Source organism: Cebus imitator, unplaced genomic scaffold (assembly GCF_001604975.1).
Source record: "Cebus imitator isolate Cc_AM_T3 unplaced genomic scaffold, Cebus_imitator-1.0 Scaffold648, whole genome shotgun sequence".
NCBI classification, from domain to species: Eukaryota; Metazoa; Chordata; class Mammalia; order Primates; family Cebidae; genus Cebus; species Cebus imitator.
The window spans coordinates 719471-731800 of record NW_016107963.1 but is presented as its reverse complement, the minus strand read 5'-3'; the positions used below and the strand labels follow the sequence as shown (position 1 = coordinate 731800).

Genomic DNA, 12330 nt, shown 5'->3' with positions numbered 1-12330 from the left:
TACATGGAGCTAATGAGACTAAATGAGATCATAAGTCCTCTGAGCCTCATAGAAGACAGCTTCCAGGTTTCAGCTAGATGGTTGAAGGTGGAGACAAGAATAGGCTGCACCATATAATTTAACACATGTTCGTACACATCTTATGCATTTTTAAAAATGTGTATTAGTCTCATAGCTCGATTCAACTCAGCTGTGAACTCAAGGGCAGGATCCAGAACATCTTGTGTTGTTCACAACCCTTAGCACAGAGGGAGAGCACTGAATGAGTCCTCAGCACCTATCTGCAGATTAATTGCATACAGTGTCTCCTCTCAGGCAGACCACCTGAGACTGAAGCATCACAGGAAGGCCACAGTATTATTTGGGACTAGTGGCAATGTTATATTTCAAGGCTCATTCCCTAGGAGTGGACAAAAAGATTCCAAGCCTTGTTTGACCAGGCCTATGAGTACTAGGCAAGGCCTCTTTACTTCCTGCCTTTGCAGGGAAATTCATAGAATTTCCCTTTCTACAAAGTATAATTACAATTTTTCTAAGAAGTTGCAGCCTACAGGTGAAAGATATTAAGTAGAATATATGCATATTATTGTTATGAATAATCTTTCACAATTTAGCTAGTTGTTTGCAGAAAAAGTCTAGAAAGAATGCTTAAAATTTTATATATCTACTTAATGTTATAATTAATGTAGCTATAACATGACAAGACCCTAGATATTTGAAATCCAAGTTTTGAACCATTTCAGTAATATATGGTCAGACTTTATAGAGGGGCCAAAGGGATATTTGAAGAGCATCCATGTGTTTTTCTTGTGTGTCAAAAATTACTCTAGATTTGCACCAACCAAAGCCAGAAAGTCTGAAACATTCCCTGCATGTTGAAGCAAGCAATCCTCTCTCTCTCCTGACTTGGCAGAGATTGTGATCAGTCCACTGAACACAATGGCATTTCCTCCTATCCACACCTAATATAAACTCCAGCCAATGTAATGGGGTCTATTACATAGTTTGGGGATGCAAGCACATAAAGTCTTTGGCTCTTGAGACACTCATCTTGTGTGCCAGGACCAGGTGCAGAAATACAAATACATATGTATTAAGCTTGAGACAGCTGCTTTGCCAGTGCTTTTGTGTTTTTTCTATTTAACTAGAAAGGTTGAGCCGGCACAATTTCCATCAATTATACCTAAAGTGTTATTTTTCTTGTGGAGGAAGAGAGTACAATTAATTCATCTACCCAGTATTGATGTCAAACCATTAAGGTTTTTAAGTTCATTAAATGAGAGTTGAAAATCAAAAAGTGATATTCTCAACTAACTAGAATGCTCAGAAAATGGAGTATTGTGCTTGCTTCGGCAGCACATATACTAAAATTGGAACGATACAGAGAAGATTAGCATGGCCCCTGCGCAAGGATGACACGCAAATTCATGAAGCGTTCCATATTTTTTTTCTCTGAGTAAACGTGCTTACCGAAAAAAAAAAAAAAAAGAAAATGGAGTATTCTGGTTAATTGAATTTTCTGGCTTAGTGGACAGTTATACTCGACAGACTTTTTTTGTTTTATCCATGTTCTTTAACTTCTTTTTAAAATGTACCTATACATTTTTGCTTTAGTAAGGACAGTGGACTGAACCTGATTGAATCTTGCTATCACTAAGAGTTATACAGTGTTTCTGTACTCTAGCTTCAATTGGATAAGATCATTGCAGGTAGAGGATAGTGACTAAATCCGGGCTGAACCTGAGGTATACCCTGGGAAATTGCTTTTGGAAACCTGTTTGGTTTCTTCTTACTTGCTTCTTTCCCTAAAAACAGAGTACATAAAAGAAAAATTCATAGCCAAGTGCAGACTTTGATTTGCTGACCTACATTTTACTTAATAAAAACATATTTTAGGGCAGGAAAATTGTACCTGTGTCATCTGAGAAAAATGTTTTAAAGAAGCTTACAGCCAGAAAAATGAGACCTTGCATGTCCAAAGGAAACAAGCAGGGAATTTAGTTCATCATGACCTATCTACTCAATTTATTCCCTAGCTGAATTTATCTCACAGCAATTTTCAGGGACCCACTTACCACTAGGATTTTTCTGTAGTGCAAATGCTAGGTTCTGCTTATGAAATATCTAAGATTCTTGGTGGTGAATAGAACTGCTTTATAGTTTCTTTCCATCACTGTACCTTAAATAGTATAATTATTGAAAGGGAAAGATGGCCTATGGGTCCGAAAACTGACCTTCCAGCACTTTTCACCATGATGGACTTGTAGTCAATGTTCTTGATCCATTTTCAGGCAAGTATTACATTGTTTCTACTTCTGCAAACCTTCGTTTGTCTTCAGTAGTGACTGTTTATAATGCCAAATGGTGTAGAGGGAGTGAGAACTATGTAGAATTATACTACTGTTGTATTTATTTCCTGGGTAACGTTTTTGTTAGTTTGTCACATGATTAATGGATTCGTTTCTATTAACATGTAAGGCCTTCTTGACCTAATCATTTTTCACACATGTTCCTGTGTAAATTCTAAATCCAAAGGTGCTAGGTCAGTAGCTAAATTGAGTTTATAGAAGAAAGGACCACTGCAAAGTAAATTATTGAAATTTGGCATTGGGTCATTTACTTGCCTTTGGGATGATTTTGAATACCCATTTATCCCAAATGCAAAAACCTGAAAGCTGATGTGATTAAAGTTTGGTGGACTATTATAGTAGAAATCTGGAGATAAAAATTGCTACTAAAAGGAACTGCGGTTGGTCATCTTAGTAACCAAAAAACTTAATTCCAAATATTCAGAAAATGGCAAAGGAGGTAGAGGCAAACTGAAAAAGTAGTAAAATGGTAAATGGGGAAAGATAAGTAAGGAGATAAGGGGAAACTGTGAAAATTGACAAATTTCAACAACATTACAATATAAAAATAGTGAAAGGAGAGTAGACATAAAGGAGAAGTAGAAGAAATTACAAGAAAAAAAAGCAATAGATTCAGATAGAAAGGAACCAAAACTTTTAGCATAGTGATTAAGCTTATGGGCTGAGGAGCCAGACTGCCTAAATTCAAATTCAGATACCTCCCCATTTCCCCCTCTCCTCTGTCCCTGGCAACCACCATTCCACTCTGTGCTTCTATGAGTTTGACTATTTTAGATTCTTCATATAAGTAGTATCCTGCATTTGTCCTTCTTGTCTGGCTTATTTCAGTTAGCCTAATATCCTCCAGGTTCGCCCATGTTGTCACATGATTTCCTTCTTTTTAAAGGTGGAATAATAACCCATTGTATGTGTATACCACATTTTCTTTATTCATTCATTCATCAGTGAACACTTAGAGATCTACTGTAAAGCATAGCATCTATAGTTAACAATACTGCATTATATACTTAAAAATTTGCTAAAAGAGGCTGGGCAGGGTGTCTAACACCTGTAATCCCAGCACTTTGGGAGGCTAAAGCAGGCGGATTGCTTGAGGTCAGGAGTATGAGACCAGCCTGGCCAATATGGTGAAACCCCATTTCTACTAAAATACAAAACTTAGCCAGATGTAGTGGTGCTTATCTGTAATCCTAGCTACTCAGGAGGCTGAGGTAGGAGAATCATTTGAACCCGGGAGGTGGAGAGATGGAGTTTGCAGTGAGCTGAAATCACACCACTTGCTCCAGCAACAGAGCAAGACTGTCTCAAAAAAAGAAAATTTGTTAAGAGGGTAGATCTTATGTTAGCTGTTCTTATTACAATAAATAAATAGGGCAGGAGAAAACTTTTAGAGGCAAGGGATAGTTTTATGGCATAGATTGTGGTGATGGGTGTATACTTATCTCCAAATTCACCAGGTTGTAGATATTAAATATGTACAGCTTTTGGTATGTCAGTCATATGTTTCTTTGTTTTCTATTGCTTTAACTGAATACCTGAGACTGAGTAATTTATAAAGAAAATAAATATATTTCTTACATTTTGGAGGCTGAGAAGTTCAAAGTTGAGGGGCCACGTCTGGTGAGGGCCTTCTTGCTTGTGAGGACTCTGCAGAGTCTCGAGGAGCGCAGGCCATCGCATGGCAAGGGGTTCACAAGAGATGGGCAAATTGGCCTTTGTAACAGACCTACTCTTGTGGTAACTAACGCACTGCCTCAATAACCCATTAAAGAGATTATTTGTGAGGGCAGAACCCTCATGACCCAGTCAGCTCCATAAAGACTTCACCTCTTCATACTGTTACATTGGGGTTTAAGTTTCAACATGAGCTTTGGAGGGGACAAATATTTAAACCATAGCATACCTTAATAAATTGGTTTCAAAAATTCAAATTCAGGCTGAGACGCTTTCTACCTGTGTGACCTTGAACAAGTTACTTAATTTCTCTGTGCTTTAGTTTTCTGATTTGTTCAATGGGCATAATAGTAGTACCTACTTCACAGGATTATTGTGAAAATTTATTGAGTTAGCAATCTTTAAAACAGTACAGTTCCTGCCACAGGGTAATCACTTATTAGATGCCAGCTATTATTTCCATTATATGCCAAAAACAGAGGACAGCCAAACCTTACTACCAGTGAAAGTAAAAAATTATAAGAGGTATACTAATATGTAAAGAGAAAATAGATGTCTGAGCAAGTCTTAGGTACAATAAGAAAACATTATTGGAAATCCATAATGCTAACTTCTGATACCAGTACGAGAAAAAAAAAGATTGTTGCAAAATCTTTGCCAGTTACAACTGTTGAACAGTGCAGGTATCTGGCTCTGCCTTGGTAAGGTAGCTACCTGCTGTTTTATATAAATTTCTTGATGATGTGATCAAAGCCCCTGACCTTTAATGGACCTAAAACAGCAAAGGCACATAAGCAAATACAGTTGACTGAGCCCTGTGCTTTTTCTTAAAGATTGATTTTGTGGTTTATAATTCGCCAGGGCATTTAAGAAGCTAGATATATCTGGAAAAAGAAAAACAAAACAATTGCCAAACCACAAAGCTGCAGACACATTTCAGAAATATGCTTTCAGAAATATGTTTACAGAAGCTGGTCTCTTCCATGAACATGTTTGTATTGATGATGTGAAAAACAAAATGCACCAGACAATTAAGGAAATGATTTTATTCAGGTATTGCAATAGGGGGAATATTTATTAAGGAATACCAGCTCAAAGGAAAGGAAAAATGCCTGGCATTTTATAGAGACAGGTAAACAAGGGAGTCACCTATAAGTCTTTTTGGAGTTGTGAGGGAGGATGGAGATGGGTATTCTTTTAGGATAATGTGTCAGTGTAGAATAGTCACTTGCGGTTAGCCTTTTCCTGGAAAACAAAAGGTTGGGGGGGCATTTTTTAACCATTACTGCTTTCTGGGATATACAGGGCTCAGATAAACTTCAGTACTGTCATTTTTTTTGTTTAAAACACCTATCATTTATCATTGAGCAACTCAGAGGAGAACATAAGTCTCCTAAATGAGGTAAAGCTGAAGTCTAAGAAATAGTCTCTCAAGGACTCTTGTTGGTGTTGTTCCTGTAAAGCCACTTGAACCATCTATCGAGAGGCAGTGGCAAAGGTCAGTTGTTTTAGGGCCCTGGAAATTAGGCATATTAAAAGAGGGATGGCCACAATGAAAAAAGAAATGTTGGCCAAGTATGGTGGCTCACACCTATAATCTCAACATTTTGGGAGGCCGAGGTGGGTGGATTGCTTGAGCTCAAAAGTTCAAGGTCAGCCTGGGCAACATGGCAAAACCTTGTCTCTACAAAAAAATACAAAAAATTATCTGGATGTGGTGGCATGCACCTGTAGTCCAAATTGCTTGGGAGGCTGAGGTGGGAGGATCACTTGAGCCTGGTGGAGGTTACAGTGAACTGAGCTCATGCCACTGCTTTCCAGCCTGGGTAACAGACTGATATCCTATCTAAAAAAAAAAAAAAAAAAAAAAAGTTAATATAAAAGATTACATTGTAGTAAAGAGCCAAGAATTGAACCCTGAACGTAATCAGTCCAATGGATTCCAAGGCATCAATGGAAGAAAACTTTTCCATTTTGCAGCACCACTCATGGAACTAGGGTGTGGGTACTCCTGGCAATGCTTTTGTTCACAGTCTTGGTTACTGCTATGGTTTATATGTGGTTTCCTCCTGCCAAAACTCATGTTGAATTTCATCCCCAATGGTAAGAGGTGGGGCCTAGTGGGAGGTATTTTGGGTAGTGGGGGCAGATACCTCATGAATAAATTAATGCCCTCTGCAGAAGTTAGTGAGTTTTTATTCTCTCATGGGAATGGATTGGTTCCCACATGAGTGAGTTGTTAAAAAAAAAAAAAAAAAAGTCTAGTATCCTCAGTTTCTCACTCTTGCTCCCTCTCTCACATGTGATCTCTTTGCACACATCTGCTCCCCTTCTGCTTTCTGCCATGAATGGAAGCAGTATGAGAGAGGCCCTCACCAGATGCAGCTGCCCAATTTTGAACTTTCTAGCCACCAGAATTATAAGCCAAATAAACCTCTTTTCTTTATAAGTTATCCAGCCTCAGGTATTCTGTTATAGCAACACAAAATGGATTAAGATAGTCACCTTTCATGTAAAAGGTATGCATGACTTGAGAATTTCTCACAACTTCTGTCATAGTCTAGGCAGCAGCTTGTTCAAGGAGAATTCTAGTTATGCATGGTCTGCTGCAGTGCTGTGTTCTTCTACCTTGATATTGAGCCATTGGAGTTTAGCTTGCAGGGTTGCCTCATGTTCTGGAAAAGAGGGCAAGCTCCAAGACTTATACATTCTAGGATAAGAGAAAGACAGCTGTGTGCATTGGCTCCATAAAGTCAGCCTTAGTTCCTTAAAAGTATCTGATCATATCTGATTCAATGAATCTGCATCATTCAATGAATGAGCATCATTCACAAATATGACATTCCAGGCAAGGCCTTGATTACACACCAGTGTTTCTAATCATATCTTGGTAAGAAGGGCAGACAGATTTTTATTGAACCAATGCAGATAATTATATTGCTAGGAAAATAAGAAGACTCTATGAGAATTTCCAAATCCTGGAGAACTCAGGGGTATAAGATATCATTTACAAATGTTTCATTTCAGTTTACAAAAGCATGATCTACTAGATAGTTATGAATTATAGATAGTGTATGAGAGAAGAGATATGGGAAGTGAGTTTCTCATATATCCAGAAAATAGAATATTAAAGCTTCAGCAATATTCCAAACAAAACCCAAATCATCCCTCCTCAGCCATTCAGGTCTATGTAATTAGTTCTTTTTCCACTCCACCTTGGTTTAGGGCTATCTTATTAACACACCTGCTTCTCAACTAGAGTTCTCAAAATCCTGCCTCAATTCACTAGCATGGTCTCAAAGTTGTTGAAACCATCTCATAATAAGCCTGTACACAAAAGTACCTGGAGTAGTTCTTTTCCACAGTGCTTTAAGAAAGTCCTTTGTTGAAGATGAAGCCCTCTAACTTGTAGTCGATTACAAGTGCTTTCAGGAAAGCATTGGGGTAAAACCTAAAAAGCTGTCTACCTGTAGATGATACAAGTGTTACAATAGCTATGGTTAACTTGTTGCTGATCATTTTCAAAAGGGAAAAAATACAATGAGAGTTCATTACAAGAATAATAATGCAACTGACAAAGAGATGTAGTTTCTGCGGCATGTAAAATGAGATAAAACTCAATCCAAAAGATTTTTTTGACAAAATATCTATTTTTTAAAAAGCTTTTATTTTAGATTTGGGGATACTTGTGAAGGTCTGTTACATAGGTAAACTTGTGTCACAGGGGTTTGTCATACAGATTATTTCATCACCCAGGCATTAAGCCCAGTATCCAATAGTTGTCTTTTCTGCTCTTTTCCTTCCTCTCACCCACCACCCTCAATAGACCCCAGTGTCTGTTGTTTCCTTCATTGTGTTCATGATTTCTTGTCATTTAGTTCCCACTTATGCGTGAGAACATGTGGTATTTGGTTTTCTATTCCTGCATTAGTTCGCTAAGGATAATGGCCTCCAGCTTTATCCATGTTTCTGAAAAAGACATGAGCTTATTCTTTTTTATGGCTGCATAGTATTCCATGGTGTATATGTACCACATTTTCTGTATCCAGTCTGTCATTGATGGGCATTTAGGTTGATTCCATGTCTTTGCTATTGTGAATAATGCCACAGTGAACAGTGACGTGCATGTGTCTTTATGGTAGAATGATTTATATTCCTCTTGGTATATACACAGTAGTGGGATTGCTGGGTCAAGGTTCTACTTTTAACTCTTTGAGGAATCACCAGACTGCTTTTCTCAGTGGTTGAACTGATTTACACTCCCATCAACAGGGTGTAAGTGTTTTGTTTTTCTCTGCAACCTCACCAGCATCTGTTATTTTTTTGACTTTTTAATAGTAGCCACTCTGACTGGCTTGAGATGGTACCTCATTGTGGCCTTGATTTGCATTTCTCTAATGATCAGTGAGATTGAGCTTTTTTTTCCTATGTTTGTTGGCCACATGTATGACATCTTTTGAAAAGTCCCTTGCCTCCTTTTTAATTGGAATTTTGTCTCTTGTAAATTTGTTTAAATTCCTTAAAGATGGTGGATATTAGACCTTTGTCAGATGCATAGTTTGCAAATATTTTCTCCCATTCTCTAAGTTTTCTGTTTACTCCATTGATAGTTTATTTATTTCACTGTGCAGAAGTTCTGAAGTTTAATTAGATCCCATTTGTCAATTTTTCCTCTTGTTGAAATTGCATTTGTTGTCTTTGTCATGAAATCTTTGCCCGTTCCTATGTTCAGGATGGTATTACCTGTGTTGTCTTCCAGGATTTTTATAGTTTTGGGTTTTACATTTAAGTCGTTGATCCATCTTGAGTTGATTTTTGTATATGGTATAAGAAAGAGGCCCAGCTTCAATCTTCTACATATGGCTAGCCAGTTGTCCCAGAACCATTTATTGAATAGGGAGTCTTTCCCCCATTGCTTGCTTTTGTCAGCTTTGTCAAAGATCAGGTGGTCATAGGTGTGCAGCCTTATTTCTGGGTTCTCTATTCTGTTCCATTGGTCTATGTATCTGTTTTTGTACCAGTACCATGCTGTTTTGGTTACTGTTGCCCTGTAGCGTAGTTCCAAGTTTGGTAACATGTTGCCTCCAGCTTTGTTCTTTTTGCTTAGGATTGTCTTGGCTATTTGTGCTCTTTTTTGGTTCCATATGAATTTTAAAATAGTTTTTTTCTAGTTCTGTGAGGAATGTCAATATGTAGTTTGATAGGTATAGCATTGGATCTGTAAGTTGCTTTGAGCAGTATGGCCATTTTAATAATATTGATTCTTCCTATCCATGAGCATAAGATGTTTTTCTATTTGTTTGTGTTTTCTCTGTGATTTATTTGAGCAATGTTTTGCAATTCTCATTGTAGAGATCTTTCACCTCCCTGATGAGCTGTATTCCTAGGTATTGTGTGTGTGTGTGTGTGTGTGTGTGTGTGTGTGTGTATGGCAGTTGTGAATGGAAATTCATTCATGACTTGGTTCTTGGGTTGACTGTTGTTAATATGTAGGAATGCTAGTGATTTTTGTACATTGATTTTGTATCCTGAAAATTTGCTGAAGTTGTTTATCGGCTCAAGGAGCTTTTGGGCTGAGACTATGAGGTTTTCTAGATATAGAATCATATCATCTGCAGAAATAGTTTGACTTCCTCTCTTCCTATTTGGATGTCCATTATTTCTTTCTCTTACCTGATTTCTGTGGCTAGGACTTCCAATACGACGTTGAATAGGAATCTTGAGAGTGGGCATCTTTGTCTTGTCCATGTTTTCAAAGGGAATACTTCCAGCTTTTGCCCATTCAGTATGATGTTGACTGTGGGTTTGTCATAGATGGCTGTTATTATTTTCAGATATGTTCCTTCAATACCTAGTTTATTGAGTTTCTAATATTAAGTGGTATTGAATTTTATTGAAAGCCTTTTCTACATCTATTGAAATGATTATGTAGTTTTGTCTTTAGTTCTGTTTATGTGATGAATCACATTTATTGATTTGCATATATTGAACCAACCTCGCATTCCAGAGATGAAGCCTACTTGATCATGATAGATTAGTATTTTGATATGCTACTGGATTCAGTTTGCAAGTATTTTTGCATTAATATTCATCAAGGAAATTGGCTTGACATTGTCTTTTTCATTGTGTCTCTGCCAGGTGTTGGTATCAGGATGATGCTGGCCTCATAGAATGAGTTGAGAAGGAGTCCCTCCTCCTAAATTTTTTGGAGTAGTTTCAGTAGGAATACTACCAGCTTTTCTTTATACATCTGGTAGAATTGGCTGTGGATCTATCAAGCGGCAGGCTTTTTTTTTTTTTTTGGTTGGTAAGGCTATTTATTACTGATTCAGTTTTGGACCTCATTATTGGTCTGTTTCGGGAATCAGTTTCTTCCTGGTTAGGTTTTAGTAGGGTGTATATGTCCAGGGATTTATCCATCTCTTCTGGGTTTTCTAGTTTGTATGCATAGAGTGTTCATAGTAGTTTCTGATGGTTATTTTTGTTTCTGTGGATTCAGTGGTAACATTTCCTTCATGATTTCTAATTGTGTTTATTTGAATCTTTTAGTCTAACTAGTGGCCTATCTTATTAATTTTTTCAAAAAGCCAACTTTTGGATTTATTGATCTTTTGAATGGCTTTTCATGTCTCAGTTTCCTTCAGTTCAGCTCTGATTTTGGTTATTTCTTATCTTCTGCTAGTCTTGGGGTTGATTTGTTCTTGCTTCTCTAATTCAGTTGTAATATTAAGTTATGAATTTGAGATCTGTCTACCTTTTTGATGTGGGCATTTAGTACAGCTAGTGCTCGACTTACGACCACGATTGGTTCTGATAGACCGGTCGTAACACGATTTGGTCGTAAGTTGAGTAGGCTATATGCACGCGGAGATGGTAGTGCTGCCGGAAGCTGGTCCGCACTGTCGTACGCCCAGCTGGGCAACATTTGCGCTGCCAGACACGGAGCAGTCGTGGCTAACGATTGTGGTCGTAAAGTCGAATGGTCTTAAGTTGCAAAGGTCGTAAGTCGATCAATACCTGGTACTAGGAATTTCCCTCTTAACACTGCCTTAGGTGTTTCCCAGAGATTCTGGTGTATTGTATCTGTTTCCTTATTCATTCCAAAGAACTTCTTTATTTCTGCCTTAATTTTATTATTTGCCCAAAAGTTATTCAGGAGCATGTTGTTTAGTTTCCATGTAATTACATGGCTTTGAGTGATTTTCTCGGTCTTGACTTCTATTTTTACTATGCTGTGTTCTAAGCATGTATTTGGTGGTATGATTTTAGTTATTTTGCATTTGCTAAGGATTGCTTTATGTCCAATTATATGGTTGATTTTAGAGTATGTGCTATGTGGCAATGAGAAGAGTGTATATTCTGTTGTTTTGGGGTGGAAAGTTTTGTAGAGGTCTATCAGATCCAGACAAAATACCTATATACATAATGATTAACCCTTGTCTCAGCACATCTGTGTTCCACTAAAGGAATACCTGAGGCTGGACAATTTATAAAGAAAAGAGGTATTTGGCTCCCACTCTGCAGTCTGTACAAGAAGCATGGTGCCAGTGTCTACTTCTGGTGAGGGCTTTAGGCTGCTTCCACTTATGACAGAAGGTAAAAGGAAACCACATGTGCAAATCACTGCGAGAGGAAGCAAGAGAGAGGGGGAAGGTGCCAGGCTCTCAAGAGAACTCTCTTGGAGTAACTAATAGAGTGAGAACTCACTCATTATTGTTAGATTACAACCAAGCCTTTTGTAAGGGATCCACCCCCATGACCCAGCACTTCCCACTAGACTCCTACCTCCAACACTGGGGATCAAATTTCAACATGAGGCTTGGAAGGCCAAATATCCAAACTGTAAATGTCCTATTTTCAAAGAAGGAAAGGTATTATATCTAATTTATAAAAGTTCATGAACATCATCTTTATAGAGAAAAGAAACACATATATAACATATCGTAATCTTGACATAATATATCATGAATATACCAAGCATATGGTTTTGTTTGTTTTGTTTTTTTTTCCCCATTTATTCATTTTATTGCATTGTAGGTTTAGGGGTACATGTGAAGAACATGCAAAATTGGTGCATAGGTACACACGTGGCAGTGTGATTTGCTGCCTTCCTCCCCATCACCTACATCTGGCATTTCTCCCCTTGCTATCTCTCCCCAGCTCCCCACCACCCACCATCCCTCCCCTATTTCCCCCCAACTGACCCCAGTGTGTAGTGCTCCCCTCCCTGTGTCCATGTGTTCTCATTGTTCAACACCCACCTATGAGTGAGAACATGCGGTGTTTG

General features: G+C 38.0%; 1 protein-coding gene and 1 non-coding gene across 12 annotated transcripts in view; both read left to right on the top strand.

Moving 5' to 3' along the window:
• HDAC8 (histone deacetylase 8) overlaps positions 1–12330 on the top strand; it is a 278811-nt gene that overhangs the window by 63055 nt on the left and 203426 nt on the right. The gene's annotated exons all lie outside the window — the stretch shown is intronic.
• On the top strand, positions 1341–1447 carry LOC119469415. The gene has a single exon (XR_005198211.1). It is a non-coding gene; the product is annotated as a U6 spliceosomal RNA (small nuclear RNA).